This window comes from Anomaloglossus baeobatrachus, chromosome 1, assembly GCF_048569485.1.
Source record: "Anomaloglossus baeobatrachus isolate aAnoBae1 chromosome 1, aAnoBae1.hap1, whole genome shotgun sequence".
NCBI classification, from domain to species: domain Eukaryota; kingdom Metazoa; phylum Chordata; class Amphibia; order Anura; family Aromobatidae; genus Anomaloglossus; species Anomaloglossus baeobatrachus.
Window position 1 is genome coordinate 142,258,062 of NC_134353.1, and position 27,350 is coordinate 142,285,411.

Consider the following 27,350-nt stretch of genomic DNA (forward strand, 5'->3'; position numbering starts at 1 on the left):
ATATATATACATATATACATATATTATATATGTATATATGTATATATGTATATATATGTATGTGTGTGTACATATATATGTGTGTGTATACACACATTCATATACATACACACGTAAACATATGTATAATGAGATATATATGGTTTAGAAAAATAAGCGAAACAATATAATATATTATATATAATATATATATATATATATATATATATATATATATATATATATATATATATATATATATATATATATATATATATACACACACACACACAAAAATAGGGAAAGGACTCTTCTTATAAAAGGTATGAATGTAGTCTAAACATGGGACAAAAAGCGTAAAATTATTGGAGAAGTGGATACATTTCCTGCATGGTATGGAAAACTGTACAAAGAAATTCATTAAAACATCAAGTTGAAGTCCAATCTACAAAAAATAATTTTCCAGAGTATAATTATTTTCACTTCGTGATTGTTCTCTGAATTGACATTGTTTAATGAAAACTACAGAATAAATTTAGTCTGGCAGCTGCTGCTTTACACTACAGCTCTGCTCTTTGTGAGTGGCTGTAGTGCAGGTATCGTTAAAGCATCTGGAATCAATGTTATTGTATGTTCTCAGTGAGGAATAAAATTATATAGGTATATAATTTTGTTCCTCTCACTGAGAACATTCAATAATTTTTCAACTGGCTAACATGGTACCAAAACCTTTTCACTTGTAACTGGAATCAATGTAAAACACTTAGGGCCAGATCATAATTTGCATTTTTGTTGGGGGGGTTAAGTCACTTTCCTTTGTCTTTTGGTATTAGTTGACGCTATTGGGGCCAAGTTCATTACAATGTTGCATGTAATTCTTTCATTTGGTGCAAAAATCAGTAAGGGTACTTTCACACCTCCGGTTTTTGTTCTGCGGCACAATCCGGCACTTTGCAGGAAAATCGCAACCGGTTTTTTTTGCTGCCGGTTGCGATTTTCCTGCATAGACTTTAATTAGTGCCGCATTGTGCCGCATGGCCTTGCGTTCCATCCGGTTTTTGCCGCATGCGGCAGATTTAGCCGATGCGGCGGCCGGATGGAACGTTGCCTGGCACGTTTTTTCGTGCGGCAAAAAAAGCCGCATCGCGCCGCATTCGGCCGATGCGGCGCATCTCTCAATGCATGCCTATGCGGATGCGGCGCGATGTGGCAAATACCGCATTCGGCCGCCGCATGCGGTTTTTGCCACTGCGCATGCTCAGTAGCATGCCGCAAGCGGCAAAAACCGGGCGGGCCGCAAAGGAAAAACTTATGCAAAGGATGCGGTGTTTTCACCGCATCCGTTGCATAGCTTGCACAGCCGGATTGAGCCGCAGGGCTCAAGCCGGATTTGTGAAAGTAGCCTTATGGGAATTTTTTTCCTTGTCTGGAACTACTTTTAACCACAAATTTGCAATTTAGCTGCAAAAGTCGCAACAATTGCTGAAGTAGTTTGTGTACTGAAAAACACAAAAGAGAAGGCGGGTAATGGAAGGGGGACTGGAGTGAAATTCTGTGAAATTGTAACTAAGGCTGGAGTCATAAATTGTAGATTATAAATGATTTAGTGACAAAATAATTGGTGGATGTGACATCATATCGAGATAAACCGTTGCGAGCGGCATATATAGTCATCGGGTCAATAATATAAGGAGGATGTGGCTAACATATTATTCAGTTTTTTATTCATACTCTTTGTTGCTTTCTTTATGTAATCGTATGTTGATGAAAAAAATTCTATAAAAACAGATATATCATAAAATAATTGGTGGATAAAGGCTGAACCAGATTGACTTAGGTCTTTTTTAAACCTACGTAACTATGCATTGCCTGGACCAGCCAGCGGCTCTCGTGACAGGAGCGTGTCAGCTTCATGTATTTCTATGTAGCTGCACGCTCCTATCAGGAGAGCGGGCGGCTGGTATGACTGTAGCCTTAAATCATGCTAAAAATATCTGGAGTCGCTAAACGCTGCCCATAAAGCAGGGGAAAAACAATAACATGTGAGCAAATATAATATAAAAGAGTTAAAAGAAGGTATGAATAGAATAATGAATTGAGTGGAACCACCCCCCCAAAAAAAAAACCAAAGATGAACTGGGCTAGACAAGCTTGCAAACCACATAAGAGGAAACAAACTAGGGTCAAGCTGTAATATGTGTGCCATATTTAAGTATTAAAGGGAACCTGTCATCAGAAATCTTGCACTAAACCTAGAAGATTCCCCCTCTGCAGCTCCTGGGCTGCATTCTAGCAATGTTGCTTTTTATGTGCCCCCTTTCTGACCAAAATAAAGACTTTATAAAGTGGTACCTTTTTGTATTCAAATCTTGATAATGGTACACGGGGGCGGGCTCTCTGGTGTCCGTTAGTCTGCCTTTTGTCGCTTTAGGCCATCCCCCATCGCGCAATTTCAAAGAGGTGACATGAGGTATACTGGCCAGCGCTTGCGCAGAACGGTGGAGGCGGCGGTGAAAGCGCGAGCACGAGATTATGGGCGGGTACTTGCTGATGAAAATCACAGTGCCGCCCATAATCTCGCGCCTGCGCAACACGTCACCAGTGGTCACACTGTGCACATTGCACAGTCCTGCGAGAGTGGCACGGCGCATGCGCGAGACCTCGGACGCACTGGGCGGCCTCCAGAGGTATGAAATTGTGCGATGGGGGATGGCCTAAATCGGCAGGAGGCAGACTAATGGACACCAGAGAGCCCGCCCCCGTGTACCATTATCAAGATTTGAATATAAAAAAAAAGGTACCACTTTATAAAAAGTCTTTATTTTGGTCAGAAAGGGGGCACAAGAACAACAGGAACCTTGCTAGAATGCAGCTGTGACGCCCTGGGCAAGCCAGGGGTCACAGGTCACAACACCACACGCACCCCACATTCCCTGCAGGTACATCAAGCTAACCCAAAATCCTTGTTGCCTTCCTCCAGGGGCTGATGTCCACACCAGGGGGTGGGCCAGGCGGTTGGCTCCGCCCACCGAGGAGTTCACAGCCCTGGAGGCGGGAGGAACCAGGCAGATAGAGTTTGGACAGGAAGAAGAACAGAGTGGAGTGAGGGAAGTGAAAGTAGAAGGAAGTGGTAGAGGAGCTTAGGGGAGAAGCTGAAGTAAAGTAAAAAGAAACAGTTTTGTAAAGCCTGAAGTTGGTCCGGGTGTGTGCCCCGGACAGTGACAGCAAGGTCAGCAGACGGCGGTGATAGTCTGCAGGGGGACTGCTCGGAGGTTGCTGGAAGGACCGCGGACGGGTGGTGACCCGGCGGTACCGGAGCAGTATACGAAGAACAGTCAGCACCAGGGCAGGGGCCTTTCGGATCCCGGCAAGGCTAGGAGTCGCCATGATTTGCCAAATCCGTCAGTGAAGGGGACCTCTGTCTCCTAACAACCAAGTCCCGGTTGAAGGCAACAGCCCGACCGTGAAGGGGAGACACCGCCACCGCCAGGGCACCAGTTTCCCAGGGCCAGTGCCTGCGGGCAAGAGTAGAGCTCCTTCGGCCCAGCTTGAAGCCGAGGAGTGGGTAACCGGTGGGAACCCATCGCTACCAAAAGGACTTTACATAGGTGCAGGGAGGAGATCGTCACCGCTAACTGCAGGGAACATCAGCACCGTGAACCGTCCGAGGGACCTGTCCAACCAGCCGTTTGTTTACCGAGAACTGTGTCGTGTTTACTGGCTGAGTGAGTACCTCCGTGCCGTGCGGCACAGCGCTGTCGCTGCGCCCCTGCACCTCCACAGGCCCCAGACCCACCTGTCCAGCATCCCAATCCCATCACCGGGCCCCGGGAGCACCACAACCCCTACCCACGGAGGGCACATCAACAACTGGCTGCTCCATACCATCACTCCCGGGCTCCCCATACAGCGCAGCGGTGGTGTTAACAGATCACCACAACCGTGGGTGGCGTCACGGACAATAAACTATCCCAAAACACCAATTCCCCTTGTCACTCACGGGCGAGAAGCGCCGCTCGAGTCCCCGGGATAAGGCCCATCGCTCGAGCCACCGAGCAGCGGCAGGCTGCAGCAGCCGCTGCAGCCGGACCAGAGCAGTGGGAGAGCGCGGCGTCCCCTACTCCGCCCGCGACACAGCCCAGGAGCTGCAGAGGGGGAAACGTTTAGGTTTAGTGCAAAATTTCTGATGACAGGTTCCCTTTAAGATAGGTCTAACCAGCGTCCAGTCATCACTGTTTACAGAACTGTGGCCATACTGTGTGGTGTGAGGCCTACTCTGACAATGAGGCCTGAGAGTGGCCACAACCACTGCTATGGAAGGGCACAAGACCACCAGGAAACAATTATAGCAAGAACAAAACCATATAAACCAAAAAATACACCACCAGTGAAAAAAAAAAGTTATTAACCACATAAGACAACAAAACCCTCACAGACACTGAAGCCTGACATAACATGGGACCTGTACTGACGCATCTACTTAATATACATGAAACATATAATGGAACCCTCTCACCAGATGAGTCCAGGACGAGCGTCTCATGTCTCAATCGTTTCTCTCCTCTTAAGGGATTAAACCATTTACCAGCTCATACATCAATAGAAGCTGCTCGTCATCAGGCATCCTAATTGTCCAACCTCACAGTCAGACTATTTTATTAGCCTTTGTAATTAAAATGTGACTGTGGCAGAAGGAATCGTGAGCGCTGCTTACTGTGTATATATATTACATTTTTAGGATTAGAATTGTTCCTCAGTCTAGGAGGAGTAAAGTCTACCTCATGTGAAATGACGCATGAAGGACAGGATATTGTCCGGGCCAGGAGTCATTAGCATGGACACAATTAAATGTGGGACCTAGGGACTAATTGCACTGTAGGACAAACATCTGATGATTATGATGATGATGATGGGACACGCAGCATATGGAGAAATACTTCAGGTCATTACCAAAGCTGCACAGAATTCATCACCTGGGCTTTCCAAGGACAATATCTAGACTTTGGCTGCGCGCACACCATCAGTGTGCAGTGTTATGGAAGCAGTGTGCTTCAGTTGCGTCCAAAAAGCTGCAATGTACAGTACAAGCACAGTGGATGGGATTTCTAGAAATCTCATACCAACTTAGTGTATGGCTGGCAGCGAAAACTGCTTTCCGAGTCGCAAGCACGTTAATTCTTTCCTATGAGTTGCAAGTGTCTTCTGTAGGGAGAACACAAGTTAGAGACCGCAGCGCCCCGAACCTTGATCGTGGGCATGAGCAGCTGCGGTCTTCTGCGGAGGAGACTTGCCGCGTCCAGGACGCAGCGGGTCCTCATCATGCTCTTGTACTTTGCAAAAAGGTGCAGTTTTTGTTCCTAGCCTTGCTGCAGTCCTTCCGCAGCTAAACTTATGGAAAAAAAAAAAAGCTGCGTTTTTCTTACCTCTAGGTTTTGCTGCATAATTTCTGCAGCAAAAAGAATGGAAAATCACCAGCAGCGCATAGCCTGGTGATTACATGGTGGCATGGGCCTCTGGAGTTTAATTTTTGTGGGCTACAGGGTGCAGGGCTGTGGCATTCAACAGTGCTAAATTCAATATGGGATGTTGAGGGTTAATACCCTTCATGTGGTAACGCGAGCAGGCTGCTGCGTGGTTATAATGGAAGATACTATGGTTTGGGAGTTATAGCGTTAATCTGCCCTCTGAGTAACGCGAGCAGGCTATGGGATTGGCTAGCCTGCTGTGCGCTATTTTTAAAGTTTGTCATTGGTGGGCAGAGTAAAAGTGCGGGAATCTTACCTTTATAAGGAGCCAGCTGTGAAGAAAGAAGAATCCCCCGCCCGCCCAGTATTTATTTATGTCTTTTAAACTTTATTTTTGTCGTGGTGTTTTATTAGTTGGGGGAAAATCGCCCAACTTTGTTGGGTGGATTGTGGATTTGTTATAAGTGGTTAATATGAATTTTATGGTTGTTTATGAATTTTTATGGTTATTTATTGGTTTTAATTATATGGTGATTATTTTAATTATAAAGTTACCAATAATAAAACACCACGGCCATTTTTATCCAATTTTCATGTGTCTGGAGTATTTATTTATTAATGGTAAGGTAATGGGTTTGCTACCATGAGCATGTCACTTCTTTTCCGAAGGTACCTGCGTTTTTTGTTATAGAAATGGTAAAAAAACCACAGGTACAAACCCGCGGAAAAAACGCGGCAAAACCACAGGTGCGTTATGATTGCAGTTTTTGCTGCGGGTGCGGTATTCTGCCAGAGGGTATGGATTTTTCTTAAGAAAATGTTATTTCCCAGTGCGCACAGGGCCTTAACACTAGAACTACTGAGGTAGTCATTTTGACTACTTTGCACCATGTATTTCTATATAGGTGTCAACGAGTCCAGTAGTTCTAGTGTTAAAAGGGATTTTCCCAAGAAGAAAATCTATTTTAATCAATAGATCTTGGAATATCAAAGTCCACAATAGGATGAGACAAAAAAAAGAAAAAAGTACCTATGCTGAGAATTCTAAATGATCCCCAGATATATACTGTGCAATTGCCGTTCCTGACCACCGATTATACCACAGCTTCTGGCCAGGGGAGGAAGTGAAAAAGTATTCAGCACAAAATCGCAAATAATTCTTTACATTTTTTAATTTTTTTTTTACCGGAAAAAAAAACAACAACCTACTGGGAAATGTTTTACCTCACAAAAAGAATCTATAATACAATGCTTTTATACTCTTTCTTCCTCCCCAGCCCAGGAGAAGCGGTGTGATCAAACCATGTCCCTGTATAGTCAGACACGGCCATTACACAGTACACAGCAGAGACACATAACACAAGATTATCCCAGAACAAGAAGGGTTTTTTTTGTTTTTTGTAATTAAAAAAACAAACATCCAAATGTGGACATTATTATAATTCCAAGATCTATTGATTAAAATTAACTTAGATTGTGACAAAACCTCCTTTAAAGTTTAAATGCTACCTGGAAGTAGTTTTTAAAAAGGAAAAATGTTTAGCAACGTCATCCTTAGGCTAAGTTCACACATCCTGTGTTTTGCATCAGTCACAATCCGTCGCCTTGGGGAATTACGGTAACCTGCAAAATATTTTGCAGGAATCCTGTATTTCCCCATAGACTTCTATTAGCGACGGATTGCGACTGATGACCCTGCGTTGCATCCGCTGCGTCGCGGTCCGTCGTTTTTGACTGACCGCCGAGCGGGGAGCAACGCAGAATGTAACGTTTTTCGGGCCGTCAAAATTAACGCGCCGCGCAGGAATCCGTCGCCATCCGTCAAGCTTGTAATGCATGTCTATGGTGCTGGATTCCGTCGTAATCCGTCTTACAACGGAATCCAGCGCAGGATTCCGTCATGCTCTACTGAGCATGCCCAGCATGCTTGGCACGCCCACTGGGCTGTCCCAAACACAGACGGATCATGACTGATCCGTCAAAAAACGGACGCACAGCGGATGTAACGGACGCAACTGATCCGTTTTTTCACAGGATTCCTGTGAAAGGAATCCTGTGAAAAACACATCAGTTGCATCAGTTGACATCTTGAAAATGACTGATCCGTTGCTGACGGACCTGACGGATTGAAAACACAGGATGTGTGAACTTAGCCTTACCGAACAGTAGACTGGCTCCATGTGTAATGAAGACACATTCGGGTAGAAATGTTTATACAAGATGAACTTGGGGAATCATTTACTAATGTCACCTTCTCTCAAGGTAGGACATTAGAACTTATGCCAGACAAATATGCTACAGTTTTGCAACTTGCAATATGATTAGAGGTTTATAAAGGATTCGAACAAATATGCATTATATATTGTTAGTAGTACATTTAGGATACTCTTCTTTACATCAGCGCAATTTTGTAACTTTTTGTTGTTAGAAGGGTTGAATATTTATCAGCAATTGTTTTTGGGACTGCATCACACATGAAGTGACTTTGAGAGGCCTGTATGACAGAAAATACCCAAAACTGACACCATTCTAAAAACAGCACCCCTGAAAGTACTCAAAACCACATCCAAAAAGTTAATTAACCCTAGAGGTGATTCACAGGAACTAAGGCAATGTGGAAGGAAAAAATGAAAAATTGTACTTTTGTCCCCACAAATATGCTACTTTAGCCCCACATTTTGCATTTTCACAAAGGTAACAAGAGAAAATGCATCCAACAGGGATACCCCATATGTGGTGGAAATCTACTATTTAGGCGCCTGGCAGGGAAGGAGCACTGTTTGAATTTTGGAGTGTTTGCAGAGCCCCTAGTGTGCTTAAACAGCAAAAAAACAAAAAACAAAAAAAAAAAACCACAACCCACAAGTGACCCCTATTTTGGAAACTACCGTATTTTTCGGACTATAAGACGCACCCTGGTTTTAGAGAAGGAAAATAGGAAAATAAAACTTTAAGCAAAAAAATGTGGTCATGACACACTTATGGGGCGAGGATCTGCTGCTGACACTTATGGGGGTAATGTCCCCAAATTCTCTACTAAGGTACCCCATCCTGGTAATGATCCTCCTGCCTTGTATATGCTCCTGCTATAAACCCCCATCCTGCTCATATTCCCCCATCCTATTCATATACCCCCCATCCCTCCTGCTCATATACTCCCATCCTGTTCATATACCCCCCATCCCTCCTGCTCATACTCCCATCCTGCTATATGCCCCCATCGTGCTCATATACCATCCTGGTATATGGCCTGTGTCCTATAGCACAGAGAAAAAAAAAAAAACAAACGTTTATACTCACCTTTTCCTCACTCCCTGCAGCCGATCATCTTCCTCTCTGCACCACTGACGTACGTGTGTGTGTGTACGTGTGTGCGCGCGTGTGCGTGTGCGTGTGTGTTCCCCTGCAGCACGCGATGTCTTCCTGTCTGTGCCTTTCAGCTGACCAGCACGGCACAGACAGGAAGACATCGCGTGACGGCTCCACTCACTGGGACGGGTGAGTGTACTGATTCACTGCACCCCGCGCTGATGGTGACGCGCGGGGGGCAGTGAATACAGCCGCACATGATCACTCCAGGCTGTAATTGCCAGGGTTGATCATGCGGACCGGCTCTTTACTATGCGCGCTTCCCCGCTCATCCTCCCGCCCACCTGTCAGCGCCGGCTTCTGCGCTGAGAAATGAGCGGGAGGATGGGTGTGCATATGTAATGAGCGGGCACACGTGGTCACAGCAGGCTGCTACAGCCTGCTAGTGCCCCCGATGACCCACTCCACCGCAGCACCTCATTCCCCGCAGTCACAGTCAGACCATAAGACGCACCACCAACTTTACCCCAACATTTGGGGGGGGAAAAAAAAAAAGTGCGTCTTAGGCCCCTTTCACACGTCAGTGATTCTGGTACGTTTGTGCTTTTTTTTTTTTTAAACGTACCAGAATCACTGACATACGCAGACCTATTATAATGAATGGGTCTGCTCACACATCAGTGATTAAGACGTTGGGCTGTGAAAATGACAAAAATATATAAATACATTTTTAGCACAAAAATGTTGCTTTAATCCAAATTTGTTTATTTTCACAAGGGTAAGGCTATGTGCGCACGTTGCGTACAGTTCACTGCAGAACTTTCTGCAGCGATCTGAAGAGCACATGTGCGCTTTAAATCGCTGCAGAAATGTCCGTAGTGAAGCAGACTCCATGCGCTCTGCCTGCAGCTCCTCCCATAGACAGAGCAGGAGCTGCCGGCAAAGCGCACGGAAGAAGTGACATGTCACTTTTTACGCAGCGCTTCGGCAGTAGCCGAAGCGCTGCGCTCTAAAACGCCACGTGCGCACGTCCCCTGCACAATCTCCATAGACTGTGCAGGGGACGCAGGACGCATGCAGTTACGCTGCGCTACAAAGCGCAGCGTAACTGTATGTATATACGTAACGTGCGCACATAGCCTAACAGGAGAAAGTGGGCCACATATTTTGATGTGCAATTTCTTTTGAGTACAGGAATACCCCATATGTAGGGGAAAACTACTGTTTTAATACACGGCAGCGTTCAGAAGGGAAGAAGCACCATTTTGGCAGGAGCCGATTGCAAACACCATGTCCCATTTGAAGATCCCATGTCATGCCAAAACCGCATAAAACCCCCACAAGTGAATCTATACTGGAAACTACACCTCTCGAGGAGAATTCATCTAGTGGTCTAGTGAGCAATTTTAACACTCTGTTTATTCATGAATTCTCATGAATAAAAATATCATATATCCCAATAAAAATATTATATATCCCAATAAAAATTGGGCTGATAAGATGAAAAATAAAATGAACATTTGTCCACTAAAATGTTGTTTTGGCACAAAATTTTAATTTTCAAAAAGGGTAACTGGAGAAAATGCACCATAAAATTTGTTGCAAAATTTCTCCTGAGGTCACCAATAGCCCTTATGATGCCAAAAAACTACTTTTGAGGAACAGTGCAAAGCTCAGAAGAGATCGAGTGCCATATTGGAGTGTAAATTTAGATGGATTGGTTTTGGGGGTGTCATGCCATATTGGCAGAGCCTCTTAGATGACAGGAAAGCAGAGCCTCCCATAAGTAACTGCATTTTACAAACTGCACTCCTCAATTAACTCATTAATGGGTGCATTGAGCATACTGACTACAGGTGTGTCACAACATTTTATGCTATTGGGCTGTGAAGAAAAAAAAAAACAAAAACACATTTTACCACTAAAATGTTTTTTGAGCCCCAGATTTCCTATGTTCACAAGCTTTCTGCCTATGAACAGTGTACACAGTAAAATGCTAATCAGTGGTGGGGGTGGCATTACACAGAGCTCATGAATATGGAGGACTACTAGGCAGCAGGTTTACTAGTCCTGTAGTGATATTTCGCTGTCACTAAAACAATGATTTTATCAAAACTACAGCTTTGCATCTTTCCACTAAAAAAGTACTGGTAGTTTAAATTACATAAATCAGTGCCTGAAATGGGGAAGGATTAAACTGAGAAAATAAGCAAATGGTTGCTAGAAAAAAAACAAAAAACAAACACTTGCATCTAAAAGCTGTTGTGTGCACATAACCCAACAGTTTAATTGAAGAATATGACACTTTTTCGGACAAATTTGCAGCCAGTTTCTTACTTATACATATAATTTAGTGAGCAGTTTTCAAACAGAAGCTGCATGCACATCTTAAAAAATCTGAAGTGGTTAAAAAAAGTTGACAATATGAGAGATGAGCGAACGTGAACAGTAAAGTTCAAAGTTTGTATCGGGCACCCAGTGTCCAGGGCTCGAACACAGACTTCTCACAGAAGTGCATGTCCGAATTCGGATGTTGAATAAAGCTTATTAAAATGCTAATGAACAAACTTTTGGCTTGGGGCATTTGCCTGGACGCTGCTGGGAACAAAATTAAAAACAATATAATATTATATTATATTATATAATATATAATGAAGTGCAGTCCCCCCTCGCCATTTGATAATCAGCAAATGTAAAGCAGACAGCTGGGGGCTGGTATGGCCGATTGTTATTTGTCTCTTCACAGCCAAAAAAATAGCCACCCCAGAAATGGCATATCCATTAGATGCGCCAACTAGGGTGCTTTACCCAGCTCTTTCCTGTAGCCCTAGTGCGACTGCAATCAGGGCAATATTTTGGGGGTTAATTTCAGCTGTGATTTACCAGCTAGTATCAAGCCCTGGGGTTAGTAGTGGATAGGACTGTATCAGACACCCCTAGTACTAACCCAGTAAGTGTACAGTGACACACACACACACACACACACACACACACACACACACACACACACACACAGCGGACATCAAATCTACAAATATATTACCTCAATTGCCACCGTACCATGGCAAATCAGGAAAGAAGTCAGAATTGGCTCAACTAATACATGCGTCACCTTCAGGGTGGCTGCGGTTTGCTCTTTTTAGGCTGGGAATTGCCAAATAACTATGGACCTTCCCAGCTTGTTATTACCAGCCCTCAGCTGTCTGCTTTATCTTTGCTGGTTGTCAAAAATATGAGAGGGGGGAGCCCTCACAAATTTTTATACTATATAAAAGTTTTGACAACCAGACAGCTGCACGAACATTCATGGTCCACTCATCCCTAGAAAAGACAAAACATAGGAACATTAAGTAGTTTTTATATTGTAGTGCATATATTAACCATTTTACCTTTACTCGGTGCAGTTTTAGGTGGGTTACAGAGTGTACTCATCCAAAAAATATGTCATATGCCCAAACCCTTATTCCCACATGGCATGTCCATAGATAACTGTAGCGGAAGATCCGCAGTGAAAGTTCAAATGTTCTGGACTGAATATGGCACATACCCTGAAGGCTGTAGTTCTAGAAGTTTGTTGATGGTAAAGTGAAACCTCATGCACACGCCGTGATTAAAAGAAAAAAAGTCATGCAAGCTGGAGATCATCAAGTCCGCAGCTCAATCCACTGCACATGAAATCATGAATAATTCAGCTGTATGGAACAGACTTGTTTCACAGATTTTTACCAAAAGGTGGACAACATTAGATTTGCTCACAGGAGCGTCCACTCACATAAGTGTGACTCCAACTGCACGATTATCATGAACGAGGGTTCGTAGAGAAGCAAATTTACAGTAATCGGACAGTAAGAGCAGGCTGCAAATCATCCAAACTAGCAAAAGGTATGTTTATCGGGGGAGATTATGGTTTGCTTTGTGTTTGTTCTTGGCAGCATACTGTTCTATGCGAAGAAGACCTGAACAGCTGAAAAGAAAAACAGTCTATGCACACAGAACAATGTATTCAGGAGCGGACACAGGTAGAAGAGGCCCCCTGCAAGGACAATAGCTCCTCATAATGCACAATTCCTCCTGCTGTAGAGGTGGCTGTGACCACCTTACCTCTTTTGACCCTGTGCATACTAGAAGCACAATAAGTCTGTCTACACAGGCTACTAAACATCCGGAAATCTGCATCTATGTAGCCAATCAGTAGTAGTCTACAGCCACTTGTTGACAGCTGGCATTGAACGACCACTGATGAGTAACAAGTTTGCTGGTTGGCGGTTGTTAGGGTACTTTCACACTTGCGTTTCTTCCTTCAGTCGCAATCCGCTGTTTTGGAAAACAGCGCAATCCATTAACGGATTCCACTGCTTCCCATAGACTTGTATGGACGCATTGCGACTGATTGTCCTGCGGTTCATCCGCCGGCCGACCCTGCGGTTCATCCGCTGGGCGGAACAAACATAGCATGTAGCGTTTTTCTGCGCTTCCCAGAGCGTCATTCAGTCTGCGTCCGTCATTTTTATAATGGAAGCCTATGGTGGCGGAATAAGTCGGAATCCACCATTTGACAGATTCCTGTGACTGATCAGTCTTTAACACAACTGCGCATGCTCAGTTGAGTAAATTGCTGGAAAAAAAAAAAAAAAGCTACTACGGATTCCGTTGTTTTGCAGGATCCGTCGCATCAGTTGTGCCACTATATGCAACGCGTCCGTTACATCCGTCACACAATGCAATGCAACGGATGCCGCACAACGCATGTGAGACTAGCCTTAAATAGCAGTTTTAGACATGCTTACCTCACTTCACATGTGCACAGGAACCATAGAACAAACTTTATGTGTATAGGATTCTTACTCTCACTATCAAGAACCAGGGGCGGACAGAGCAGAGGGCCCCTGTGCAAGAATTATGTATGGGGCCCCCCTCCCCAAGTATATTGTACCCAGTGTTTTTCCTGCCAACCCCTGCATTTTCAGAACTTTTCTGCCGCCTTAACCAGTCGTCCACATATTCTGAGTTATCAGTTGCTATCTGATCTATTTTAGGTCACAACAAACACATTCAATAACTATTGACAAATTTCCATCTAATTAACCTTGGGCACAGTGGTCCGCTTCGGTCTCGTGCTACAAGCTTTGGTTCACTGTCATTATCAACATGTGGCTAGAATTTGGAAATTACAAAATATAATACGTGCCGAGCAACATTAACGGGCACTGCCAGAATCACAGAAATATTTTGTTTCATTAAATTGATTTTTCACTATTAAAAACAGACCCAAAACCACAATAGTCCGTAACACAAAATGTATAAATAGGAAATCAGAGAGTTATCTGCCCAGTGCCCCATAATAAAGCAGCCAATACCCACCTCCAAAACACGACTGTGAAGCATAAAGCCCACCACACACAGATACAATGTTCCATCACTCTTCCCTCTATCATCTCCCTCTCGGATCCTCCATGCACAGTACAGAGCAGGCTGTCAGGCAATGCATTGGGGAGAGATTACAGTGCATTCACTATAGTGAGAGGACTGGAATTGCTCCCAGTCCCAAATGACAGAAGAGAGCGGCTGCAGGGAGAATTAACTTCATTTTCTCTCTTTAGCTGCACTTCAAATTAGCCTGCCAGAAAGGTTTTAAAGCAGCATTTTTTTTACAGATTACCACTATGGCCACAGGTGAATACTGTGTTTTATTTGCTGACAGGTTCCCTTTAAATTACGGTCACAAGATAAAACAAATAAAGGCCATTGTTACAGATGGTTTACAAATTAAAACATGAGATGAATTCTCACAATAGGGCTATGTGTGCACAGTGCGTTTTTCGCGGCGTTTTTCGGGTGCGTTTTTGGCCTCAAAACTGCATGTCTTTGCTTCCCCAGCAAAGTCTATGAGTTTTCATTTTTGCTGTCCGCACACAACTTTTTTTTTAAGCTGCGTTTTTGAGCTTGAAAAAAACAAAAACAAAATGGACATGTCAAATCTTTCCTGCGTTTTTCTGAGTTTTCCCCCCATGCAATGTATTGGAAAAACGTAGCAAAACGCAGAGATCAAAAATCGCAGCAAAACACAGATCAAAAACGCAGCAAAACGCAGAGATCAAAAACGCACCAAATCACGGTAAAAACGCATGCGTTTGACGCGTTTTTAGCGGTCAAAAACGCACAAAGACGCAGAGTCAAAAAAACGCAGTGTGTGAACTTAGCCTAGGACAGGAAGTAAATCCACACTTTGCGTTAAATTAAATGATATTGCCCTTCACATAGATCCAATTTTCCACAGTATTGTACTTCCATCAGACACAGCAGCACTGCTTCATGGAGAGTATACATCAATGGGGATGAATGCACTCTTCTTGCCCACTGACCTATAGAAGGGGTGATGAAGGCTTATAGACTTCTAAAGGTGCAGCCTCATAGTGGTTAATTATGCCATTTATTCCATGATACTTTACTTGTGAAAAAGTGGTATACAAAATAAAAACAGTACAATAAACATTAACAATTCAAGGCACAAACTGGTACAGGAGGTGCGAGGACCCTGCCCACGAGGTCTCAATCTAAATCTTTGGTGAACTTACCCCCAAGTCTCAAGTCTTTTGCAGCCTCTAACCTTTTTCCCATTTAGCTCTATGCATCTTCCCATCAACTCTGAACCTGCTCAAGAAAACCAATCTGACAGTATGATGCTGCCACCACCACGTTTGACAGTGGGGATGGTGTTTTCTGGGAAATGGGCATCGTTAGTTTTCGGCCACACATTGCTTTTTGCTTAAACCGTTCTCCTTTGGCAGCATCTGACCAAAGCATCTTATGTCACATAACTGTGCCCCTAAAGAGCTTTCTGCAAAATGTCAATGTAACTCCTTATGGCTTGCTTTCAAATATGATTTTCTTCCTACCACTCTTCCATACAGGCCAGATTTGTAGACTGCACCACTAAGGACTCACTCACATGAGTGTATAACATTGCAGAGTGCTGTCTGATTTTATTTGACAGCACTTGGCCCAATGTTAATCTACGAGGTTGAGCAGATCAGCGATTGGCAACATGTCTCGGATGGTGAACACTCACTCAAGTCAATGAGTGTGTGCAAAACATCGGACTGCACTCTGATGTCATCCAACTGCAGTCCTATATATGCCAAGGCAGACAAGGGGGAAGAGTGAGAATTTTAGCTCCTCTGCACCTTTGCTCCAATTCTCGCATGTGAGAGAATCAGCACCGTGAATGACGGTGGGCTCACAATCACTGCAGACCTTGAACCTAATGCTTAGGGATGGTCGAATAGTAAGAATTTGTGTTCGGATAATGCTTCATGAACACATTCCAGTATACCATTCCAGTATTCGTCACGGCAAGAAAAACACTTATTCCCTATTGACTTGCATTAGGTTCGTTATTAGTGACGAATACTGGAATAGTACTTTGGGATTCGTTAATAATCCAAACATGAATACTTACTATTCGCCCATCTCTACTAATGATATTAACATATAGGATACGATTATCTTGAGAGAATCATCAGACTATACACGAGTGTGACCTCGACCTAATTGTTGCCCTCAGGACAGCTTCTCCCACCTGAGGTGTGGATCTCTGCAGCTCCTCCAGAGGGATATTGGGCCTCTTAGGGCACAGTCACACTAAGCAACGCAACCAGCAATCCCACCAGCGATCTGACCTGGCAGGGATCGTTGGTGTGTCACTACATGGTCGCTGGTGAGCTGTCAATCAGGCAGATATCCACAGCGATCAGAGATCAACCACCAGCGACCTGTGTAACTACGCTGGGCTTCGTAACCATGGTACACATCGGGTTACTAAGCAAATTGCTTTTTTTGGATGCCCGATATGTACCTTGGTTACTAGCGTCCACAGCTGCCAGAAGCCGGCGCCCTGCACACGTAACCATGGTACACATCGGGTTACTAAGCAAAGCACCTTGCTTGGATATCCGATATGTACCTTGGTTACCAGAAGCCGGCTCCCTACACATTCAGATCGTTGGCTCCCGCTGTCAAACACAGCGATGTGTGCATCACAGCGGGAGTGTAACGACCAAAAAAATGGTCCAGGACATTCAGCGACCTCACAGCAGGGACCAGGTCGTTGCTGGATGCCACACACAGCAACATCGCTAGCAAGATAGCTGTTGCGTCACAAAACCGTGACTCAGCAGCGATGTCGCTTAGTGAGACGTGGCCTTTAGCTGCTTCTCTAATTAGTGCTCTCATTGTTCGGGATCTCCGTTTAGGTGGACGGCCATGTCTTCGTAGGTTTGCAGTTGTGCCATACTGCCTTTTTTGAGACTGTAGTTATACTGAGAATAAACTACACACAGATGGACTCAATTTACCAATTCTGTGACTTATGGAGGCAATTGGTCTTTCAGGATGTTATTAAGGGGTATAAGATTACAGGGGGCTGAATACAAATGCACATCACAATTTTCAGATTTATTTTTTAATATTTAGAAAATCTTGTGTTATTTCTTTTACATTCACAAAAACTTGCTACTTTGTGTTGGTAAAAGCATTAAAATCTCAATACATTTAAGATTGTGGAAAAAAGTGGAAACGTTCTTGGGGAATAAATACTTTTTCAAAGCACGGTACTGTATATTACTCCATAAACAAAATGTGCAATATGTTTATTTCTAGGTGTGAAAAATTAAATTATACCTCGCTTCCACTAACAATTAGTCAGGGCTAGTGTGGTGGAGTGTGGATTGCTCTTAAACCAATTTGGCCTTTGAACTCAAGTATGGCCTGGTCGTAACAGACATCCAAAACTGAAGAAACATGACCCTAAATTCTCTGCAAATCCCTGCACAGTTTTCTGGCTCCTGGGTATACACTGACTAGTGTACGCTTCATGGGTGTCCTGTACTTGACAAGGGATGCAGAATGTCAAGCACATGCTAAAAGATTTGCAGGGACCTGACTGTGATGTTGTCGAACGCAAAATAAGTAAATGATTTAAAGACCCAAGGCCAAACCTGTCCTGAAATCTGCACTGTGACCTACAAATAAGCATATTGCACATTAATTGGCTTATGATGCAGCAAGACCGGTGCTTTTTTTGCGTCGGTACGGCGTACCGGAAAATCTGAAGAGCGCTGATGGCTAGCACCTCTGGCTCTGTCCACATTGCTAATTTGTAAACTAGACCTGCCCGACCTCAGGAGGGGTGGTGCCTCCCCGGACCTATGGAGGCTGTGATTGGTTGACGAACGCCGCTCAGCCAATCACAGCCACTGTAATGATTCAGCCATTGAAAATAGCTGAAACATTGAAATCCAGCCATGATCAGTGCAGCTATAGCACTGATCATTGGCTGGAGCTGGGTGAGCTCTGCTTCACCTGCCCCCAAGCTCTGATTGGAGACTGGCCTTGTGACAGATCTCTCCAATCACTGTGGATCTGGGGCCGGTGACCGCTCCCCTCAGCTTCACTCCGACGTCTGTGGAAGCTGAGGAGTGCGATGCCAGCAAGTGCATCAGTAAGTTATAGCCGCCAACCCCCCCCTCTCCATCTGCTGTCCCCTCATCTACCGCTCTCCCCATCAGCCGCTGCCCCCTCCATCAGCAGCTGCTCCCCTCCTTGATTGAAATGAGCGTACAACAGACTACAAAACTGAATAATGAGAAACAGGGCCGCACCGTCCATCCATGCAGTTTTCTCAGGCAGCACTATATTCAGGGGGGGCGGCAATGCTGCCGAGGGGCGGAGCTGCATGGGGACTGCCATTTTCCAACGCCCAGTGCTACAACAGGTAAATCACACACAGGATCTCCTGGCCGCCCGACAGCAACCCCCTCCCCCCACTCCTCAATCTCAGTCGCTGGCGCCTGACAGCAAATCCTCCCCCCTCCAACCCGCTCCTCTCCTTAGAGATGCATACCGGCAAATATTTTTTTACAAAAAAAAAAAAAAAAAAACGCTGAGCGCGAGACACATAAAATCATGGTGGTGGTCTAAGAAGGGTAGGGGGGCTGGCCAGTACAATTGAGTTCACTTAAAGGAACCCCTGGAGAGTGGAGATTGGATCCAAGATGCAGAAAGGAAAACATTTTTCTAGAGCTTTCAATCTACTTTTGGCAAACCAGCATGTAAGGGATACAGACCTCACGTGTGGTCATACCAAGCAATCCCAAATCAGGGCTAAACCATTCCATAAACAAAGCAATTAATATACATTATGTAAAAATTCAGTCCCTAAAGGCCCAGTCGCTGCAGGGAACAACCATATGGCTCTTTATACATGGAGCAGATTTAGCCTCACTTAGATGTAGTAAAAGCAAATATGTTAAAAACTGAGGAATAGAAAATTAGATATTGCACAAATTAAATTATGGAGACTTTATATTAAATATCCCGCTGCCAAAATGTTAATACAGAAGAATTGGATGCAAAGAAATCCAGCAGGGTTGGCTTTTAGAAGGTCCTCGGATCATGGTCACAATTTGATTTGCAGCCCAAGCATTAGTCTGTATTGTCATCTCCTGAATATACAGTGGTGTAAATATAAAGTATACAAATAGCTGAACCCCCCCCCACCTCCCCTCAAATCGTGGTCATCTCTAGTATAGCAAGCCAGCAGAAAGCAATTGCGCTTTGAGCACCCTCTGGGAACTGTTAAGCGTGGGACAGCGGACATTTGCCGGATTGATACATGATGTGCACAAAGTTCAGCATCAGTTCTTTTGCTCAGGAATTAAAGAACGGTCCAGGCACAAGACTTTATAAGTGAACCCTGCCCAAAGGCCAATCTTAGTCTTAGGCCAATGTCACACTAGTGTACAGCACCTGATGTAAGTGCATTGACTCTTGGCTCCGGCTTTACTGCGAGCGTGACCCGAGTGTCAAGTGACTGATCTGATCTTGCGATCAGAGCATAGGTATACAGTGAAGAGGGAGGGATTAATCTCTCCATCTCCTAAATTGTCAGCCTGTGCATATATCGCACTGCCCTTCAGTGTCATCAGAGTGCAGTCCGATGTTTCACTTACACCCATAGACTTGTATGGGCGCGAGTGAGCTGAAACTCGCAGACAGTCACAGCATTCTGCTATTTTTTCCTCAGTCCGATTAGGTCTGAGGAAAGACTCGAAGACCTGAGCTGCCCGATTGCACTTGGCCTTATGTTAACCAATGTGAGATTTCTCCCACTACACTAGTATGAGTCATGCACCTGTGTGATGCTGGCCTAAACCAGAGGCCCTTAACCTTTCTGACCACAAGAGCCACATTCAGCTTTGAGACAGGATTGCATGCCACATCCAGCTACCGCCCCTACACAATAGTGACTCAGAGACCCCATTACAAGTACAATGGCAGCCAAAACATTTCCACATAAACCACACCGAGGCACTATACCAAGTTCCAGAGGTTCCTACCTTAGCCCATTCAGATTTGCTCTTCTCTGTAGGGCCATTAACAGATGTCTCCACCTGGAGTTCTGCTCTTCATAGCTTTGTGATAGATCTGGTGCTGTTACACCAAGCTGTCAGACAGTTGTGAGAAGGCTCGGACTGGCTCACAGGAGAACAGGAGAATTCTCCGGTGGGCCCCTTTGCAGTAGTAGGTCACTTACCCCCAAAAACTGATGAGTAGTTGGCACAATACATTTTTTACTATGTAGAGAGAAAGGAAGCATCTCATCATTCATTTTACAAAGTATCCAGTATATTATTATATAGAAACATAGGTAAAATTGTGAATGTAATCGATCAGTGGGCCCCCAGAGTCAGTGTTACTGGTGGGCCCCTGCCGCCGCAGTCTAACACTGGTTGTGTGCCACACATCACGGGCCCACGAGCCACAGCTTGGAGACCTGTGGCCTAAACACTAATAACGATAGAGAAATTTATTTTCAAAATCTTTTAGTTTAATAAATTGTAAGTGCACACCTCTGAACTCCTCTGAACTCTTACTCTTGTGTTGTGCAGGCCATTCCAGCTATTGTTTAGTATGCGAGGCAGGGCTGGGATTCTGCAGAACTTTTTAGTATCTGCGTAGGTTCCCACTTTGGCAGCGCATTACTAATAAACAATGCGATCCGGAGCCTCCAGCAATATTCAATTGTCAGCTTATAGGTAGGAAGCTGGGATGGGAGGTGATGCACGTCACCAATCAGGATGGTGTGCCCCCTCTCCCGAACACAACATTCCAGTATGTGCCGACAGAGCCAAGTGTCGGTGAGGATCAGAATACAAGTGCGGCAGCGTCACCAGCACATCGCTATATGCAGAGCGGGCAAAAACAATATCCAAATCCTCCAACACCAATAAACGACCACCTAAGCCATAAAGTTATAGATGCTGCATTCCCAACATTTCCCATTATTGGTACAGTGAAGCAATCTAATCGTCCTCTCCGGTGGAGCTTACAATCCAATTTATATGATGAGAAAAGCCGAGAGCATGCTTTCCAATACCCAAGCCCATAAAGGCAGAAAGGGAGACACCAAAGAGTACGCACAGGTCATAAAGGCATCACTAAGCTTAAATGTGTTTAGGCTGTCACGTTACATAAGGAATTTAACAGCTTCTCTTTATGAGATTTATAAGACATCCTACAACAGCTAAAGGGACGGACGGTGCCCTTTGTCAGTTTTCTTCCATCTATAGAAAAGGGGCCGGTGCTGGGAACTCCACGCTCTGTCCAGATCTCACTGCGGGGCCTTCAGGTTCTAGGAAATAGAGTCAGAAAGTCCCTGAAGGCTTCATTTCTCTGCATGCCTAACAGAAGGAATCGTCTACTAACCTCCTCTGGATGTCCTTGCGGTCAGACAAAAGGACACCTTAGTGGTGGAGAGAAGGTCTCCCCCCTCTGCAATCACTGATGCTCCACACGAGAGGTACTGCGGTATTTCCAGCTCTGGACAGCTTCTTCACAAGGCACTTTTACCAGGCAGCAGTGTGCAGGCGAAGCTTTACAGACTTGCTGCAGGATTACAAAAGAATTTCCTTTAGAAAGGTTGCCAGCGTTCAGTCATACCCACCGCCAGATCATATAGCCCTTGGTTAGATGAAAACACTGATGATGATGACTTCCATCCCAGGATCAAGGTCCACAGGGATGAGCAGCACACAGACCCACACAAAGTGGCCAATGCGGAGCCTATCCTCCCTGGACGAAGGGGGAGGAACTACAACGAAGGCATGTCAGCATTCCCAGTTGCCTAGCAATGACCAGGGACATTCGGAAAGAACACATGAATGAAAAGGGGAATGGGGAAAAAGTTTGAAAAGATTTAGACGATAAAGGGTCCGGATTGCATTTCTTCCTCTGCGCTCGATGCCGGAGACCACCAGCAATCCAGCTTCCTACTCAACTGTGTCTAATTATATCTGCCCTGTACAGTCTTGTAGAGGATGCACAGTAAGCACTTTCACCTCCCACAACCGTGGAGAAGACTTGGCATCGCAACGTCTGCATTATTACACAAGAGAAAGTAGAGGAAAACCGAGGATAATATACACCTGCAGTGAAGGCTTCTTCACATGGATCTGGGGCACAAATTATAACTTACACGATGGATCGAAACTGCTGGAACTAACAACTTAATACTTTATACACACAATTATATTAAAACAAGCGATAAACAGTATATAATGTATTTTTCACACGTCGTCAGGGATTCACGCTCTCAGGTAGGCTTTAGACCTCATTCACATGTTAGTATTTCTCATCAGTATTTGTATACCAAAGCCAGGAGTGAAACTCAGATGAAAAACTACAATGAAAAGATTGACCCCTGTTCCATGTTTTGGAGACACTTCTGGTTTTGGCATAGAAATACAGATAAAAAATACTGATGTGTGAATGAGGCCTTTAGGCAGCGTTCACATAAGAAATGTGGTTTGGTTCAAACATCCAGTTTTATCTCCCAGGGATTCAACAACCAAAAAAGGTACAAAAGGTAGAACAGCAAAAAACAACACATTCAGCAGGCACCTCCATGTCAGGCTCACCTGAACAGTTTACAGTCGTTTTTGGAAGGTTTGCTCCAGGAAAACAAAGGGGTACGATCCTACCAGTCTCAGTGTCCCCCCTCAACCTGCGCTTCTGTAGCTTCCAGCACCTACCAGATGTATTCCACTCTGTGCTCAGATCCACAGAATAGCCCTGTCAGCAGTTCCCACACACTGCACTCTGCTCAGATCCACAGAATAGCCCGGTCTCAGCAGTTCCACACACTGCACTCTGCTCAGATCCACAGAATAGCCCGGTCTCAGCAGTTACCACACACTGCACTCTGCTCAGATCCACAGAATAGCCTGGTCTCAGCAGTTCCACACACTGCACTCTGCTCAGATCCACAAAATAGCCCGGTCTCAGCAGTTCCCACACACTGCACTCTGCTCAGATCCACAGAATAGCCCGGTCTCTCAGCAGTTCCACACACTGCACTCTGCTCAGATCCACAGAATAGCCCGGTCTCAGCAGTTCCCACACACTGCACTCTGCTCAGATCCACAGAATAGCCCGGTCTCAGCAGTTCCACACACTGCACTCTATTCAATCTCTAGAAGAGTGATACTCCGGTGAACACATTGCCTGGCCCTTAGTCAAAGCGAGGCAGGTGCATGTAATCAAGACCTGCAGTGCTAGGATTTAACCCAGTACTCCCTGGCTTTGCTACACATAAAATCATCATCTATGTATAGGAGATTCTTTACCAGAGAGTTTGGATTATTAGAAATCAGAATAAATGTAGTCAACAAAATAAAATGGACATTAGACTGGATCACACAAGTTATTCTCGGATGAGTCAACTAGGTCCGTGTGCAGCTACCATTCACCAATTCATAATATGGGTGCGTGTACGGAGTTGTCATTTAATGTGAACCTGTCAGGTCCAATATGCACCCAGAACCACGAACAGTTCTGCTTAACAGTCTCTGTATACACTAGCATAGATAAAAGATCTTTAGAAAAAGTATTTCTAAAAGATCCCACATAAGCTAATGAGGGCAGCAACTTGTCACAAGGGCGTTAGATCCCTTGGCTAGTCTGCCCCCTTAGCATGTAAGCACACCCCTTTGGGCATTCCAACATGCCAATGAACATGCAGCGTCAGAGGATGACCTCACTCACCTCTGCTGCCACTGCGTCCAACCCTGGACTTCAGCTCAGTATGCATGATTTCAAACTTTTGGTCATGCGCGCTACATAAATTTGTAGTCAGGACGCGCACACACAGTTTCACAGTGCGCAGTGACAAACTCCAGGATCATGCGCACTGAGCCGTAATCTAGGAGTCGAACACAATGGCAACAGAGGTGAGAGCAACCATCCTCTGACGCTGCGCATTCATTATCATGTTAGCGCGCCCACGGGGGGCCAACTAGCCAAGGGAACTTTAGAAATAATTTTTCTTAAGATCTCTATATGTATAGTATACCCAGAACTGCTTGTGGCTCTGGGTGCATATTGTACCTGACAGGTTCCCTTTAAGTAATTAAGGCTAAATTCAGATGTCCAGTAATAATCCATTAGAACTGATCAAGCTGCAATCTGTTTTTCAAAAAAGTTAAAAAAACATACATTTTTAATATAAAAAAAACACAAAAAATAGTATGACTTATCTGGCCAAAATGTATCAGATCCTCATCATCAGACGCCATCTATCTGATCATGAGGATCTGATACATTTTGGCCAGATAAGTCATACTATTATGTTGACAACCTCTATTATCAGGTTATTATAATTCACTTTTGTGCACATATTAGTGTAGTGTAGGTCTATCCAGGGTTTCCAGTCGGTGAATGGGGGCGCCACAACCCTAGGGCGTCATACCCTCCATTGCTAGGTAGGGTAGGGATAGAATAGGGATATTGTCATCCCCCCCCACCCACCCCTCCCCCTGGTAATTTCTTGTCTCATTGTCCCTACACTATTAGGGTGAGCGTTACACTTTGGTAAATCATAAATTATTAATATTATACCTTTTAAACGTCATATTAAAGGTTATTTTTTTTAAAAGGGATTTTTTTCTCTTTGGTCTTTTACCATTGGTTCCCTCTTATTGGCTGTGGCCTGGTTTTTTCCTAGACACATTTTCTGCAGCAATTCCGCGGCAAAATCCGCGGTAAATCTGCAACGTGCGCACAGGGCCTAAAGGGGTTGTCCTATAAGCCAAGTTTATTATTAATCAATAGATTTTGGAATAATAATTTAAACAATTAGTTAAGTTTTAAAATCATGTTCCTGTGCTGAGATAATCTTCCATGTGTCCCTGCTGTGTACTGTGTAATGTTTGTGTCTGACCGTACAGGGACATGGTCTGATCATACCACATCTCCTGGGTCGGGGAGGATAAGGGGGTCGGGGGGGGGTGGGAATTATACAGATATCAAAAAACTTGGGATCACAACTGATTCTTTGTGAGGTAAAATTCTCCTGCCCGTTTTTAAATACTGTTTTACCTCAAAGAATGAATAATTTGTGACCCCGTGCTGTAATGTCTATACTTTTTTGCTTCCTCTCCGGCCCAGGAGCTGTGGTATGTTCAGTGTTCCTGTATCGTCAGACAACCATTACAAAGCACATCACATATACAGTATGTGTATACTGTATATAAGATGTTCCTGTGCAGGGATAATTTTTCTTTTTTTTTTTTTTTTAAAACACATCCAATTGTGGAAATTATTATTCCAAGACCTATTTATTAAAATTAACTTTGTTTGTGGGGAAATCCTCTTTAAATAGTGCTCCTCCTAGGACAGATTAAAGGGAATCTGTCACCAGGTTTTTACGCCACCATCTGAGAGCACCATAAAGGTAGAGACAGAGACCCTGATTCCAGTGATGTGTCACTTACTGAGCTGTTTGCTAGATCTGCAGCAAAGAAAACAGTTATTTTATCAAAATGACAGCAGTCATAGAGCTCGAATATGCTGGACTACTACTAGTCCTCTAATGATAATCTCCTGCTGATTAATCAGTGACTATCAAAACTACACTAAGCAGCCCAGTAAGCCACACATCGGTGGAATCAGGATCTCTGCCCCTACATTATGCTGTTCTCAGATTAGGTAGCAAAAACCTGGTGTCAGATTCCATTTAAGTGTCCACCCATTACATGGAAAAGTTAAATGGAAAGGCACTCACCGAGTTCATAGTGTCCAAAAATCGTTTATTATATCATAAGAAAATCGTGTAGGCAATGGGCAAGGGGGGGGGTGCACGAGGCACGTGGGACGACGGCCGTTTCGAGTCTCTATACGACACTTCTGCGGGTCTACACCCACCCGGGAGTGTGGACCCGCAGAAGCGTTGTATAGAGACGCGAAACAGCTGTCGTCCAACGTGCCTCGTGCACCCCCTCCTCCCCCATTGCCTACATGGTTTTCTTATGATGGAATAAAGGATTTTTGGACACTATAAACTCGGTGAGAGCCTTTCCATTCTACTTTTCTATGTGCTACAAGTGTTTTTCTTGTGAAAGAGCACCACGTTTTTTCCCTCTCATGAGCCAGTGCTTAATGGACAGATTCGGTGTATATGACTTCAGAATGCAGACCATTAACCGCTGAATGTGGATCGTGCCCAGTATTTCCGCCTCTGTTTTATCACTCCATCCATTACATGGACAGCTATTTATTGGGACTTCATCGTCTCAACTTCTGCTCATCTACATTCATATATGAAGTTACTTCATAAACTGCAATTTCAGAAATTAACCCTACAACAGACAATACAGATACAAGAAACATGCCATATCCTTCCATATGGAACAGGTTATCAAAAACACAATACTTCTTAATCTCCCAAGCAGCAGCCTATAGTATGGGCCCTATACAATCCCATACTAGGTGTATGTTCTAGTTGTCATATCCCAATAGAGGACAATCACTTCTGTGGGTAGATAGCGCCAGGTCTGCACTGCGGACACCAGCGCTCTTCTCCGTGTCCATTTGTAAGCTCATCAGTCAGCATTTACCTTCCTCCAGTGCCTCATTCCTCAGGAGTCAAGAGGAAGAATGACTGCAAATCCTATGCTGTAGCTTGGAGGTAAGACAAGTAGACACAGATGTGGCCCCTTTAAGACGTTATCCCAGCATACACTGGAATGTAAAATTATACCAAGTAAATAGTGCATGGCGGCCAGCGAATCGGGCTGTGCACTCATTACACAAGAGTAGGCTCCGAGCACAGGGAAGGAGGGGTGCGGAGTGCGGGCTGTCACCGACTAAAGTTCAGTAGCCCCGGGCAGCACCGAGGTGGAGACGCCTCCGAGCATTACTTATTTCAATTTATTTTTAAACTTTGAAACAAAACATTAAGACAATGATCAAGATAAATACAAAGACAAAGACAGTACAGACACATAATACAGTACAGAGTGCACGGCAGGTTATACATTAATCACACACACTGCCACAATCCTATCTGGAGATGGTAAAGCGCCACAACGAGAGGAACCGCTCTATAAAGCGGCTTTCACACTTGCGTTGTTTTGCATCAGTCACAAATCTGTCGCCTTGAGGAATTACGGAATCCTGCAAAATATTTTGCAGGAGTCAGTTTTTTCCCCATAGACTTCTATTAGCGACGGGTTATGACTGATGGCCCTGCGTTGCATCCGC

At 44.4% G+C, this 27,350-nt stretch overlaps 1 protein-coding gene across 5 annotated transcripts in view; it reads right to left on the minus strand.

Annotated features, from left to right (window-relative positions):
• Positions 1–26,751, minus strand: part of MTUS1 (microtubule associated scaffold protein 1) — a 282,742-nt gene extending 255,991 nt beyond the window's left edge. For 2 of the 5 annotated variants that reach the window (XM_075347096.1, XM_075347094.1), the window contains exon 1: positions 21,519–22,049. The gene's annotated coding sequence lies outside the window, so the exon portion shown is untranslated. Of the gene's footprint in view, positions 1–21,518; positions 22,051–26,704 lie in introns of those variants that run through there. The other 3 variants (XM_075347095.1, XM_075347097.1, XM_075347098.1) reach the window with 3 other exon arrangements.
• Between the last annotated feature and the right edge of the window lie 599 nt (positions 26,752–27,350).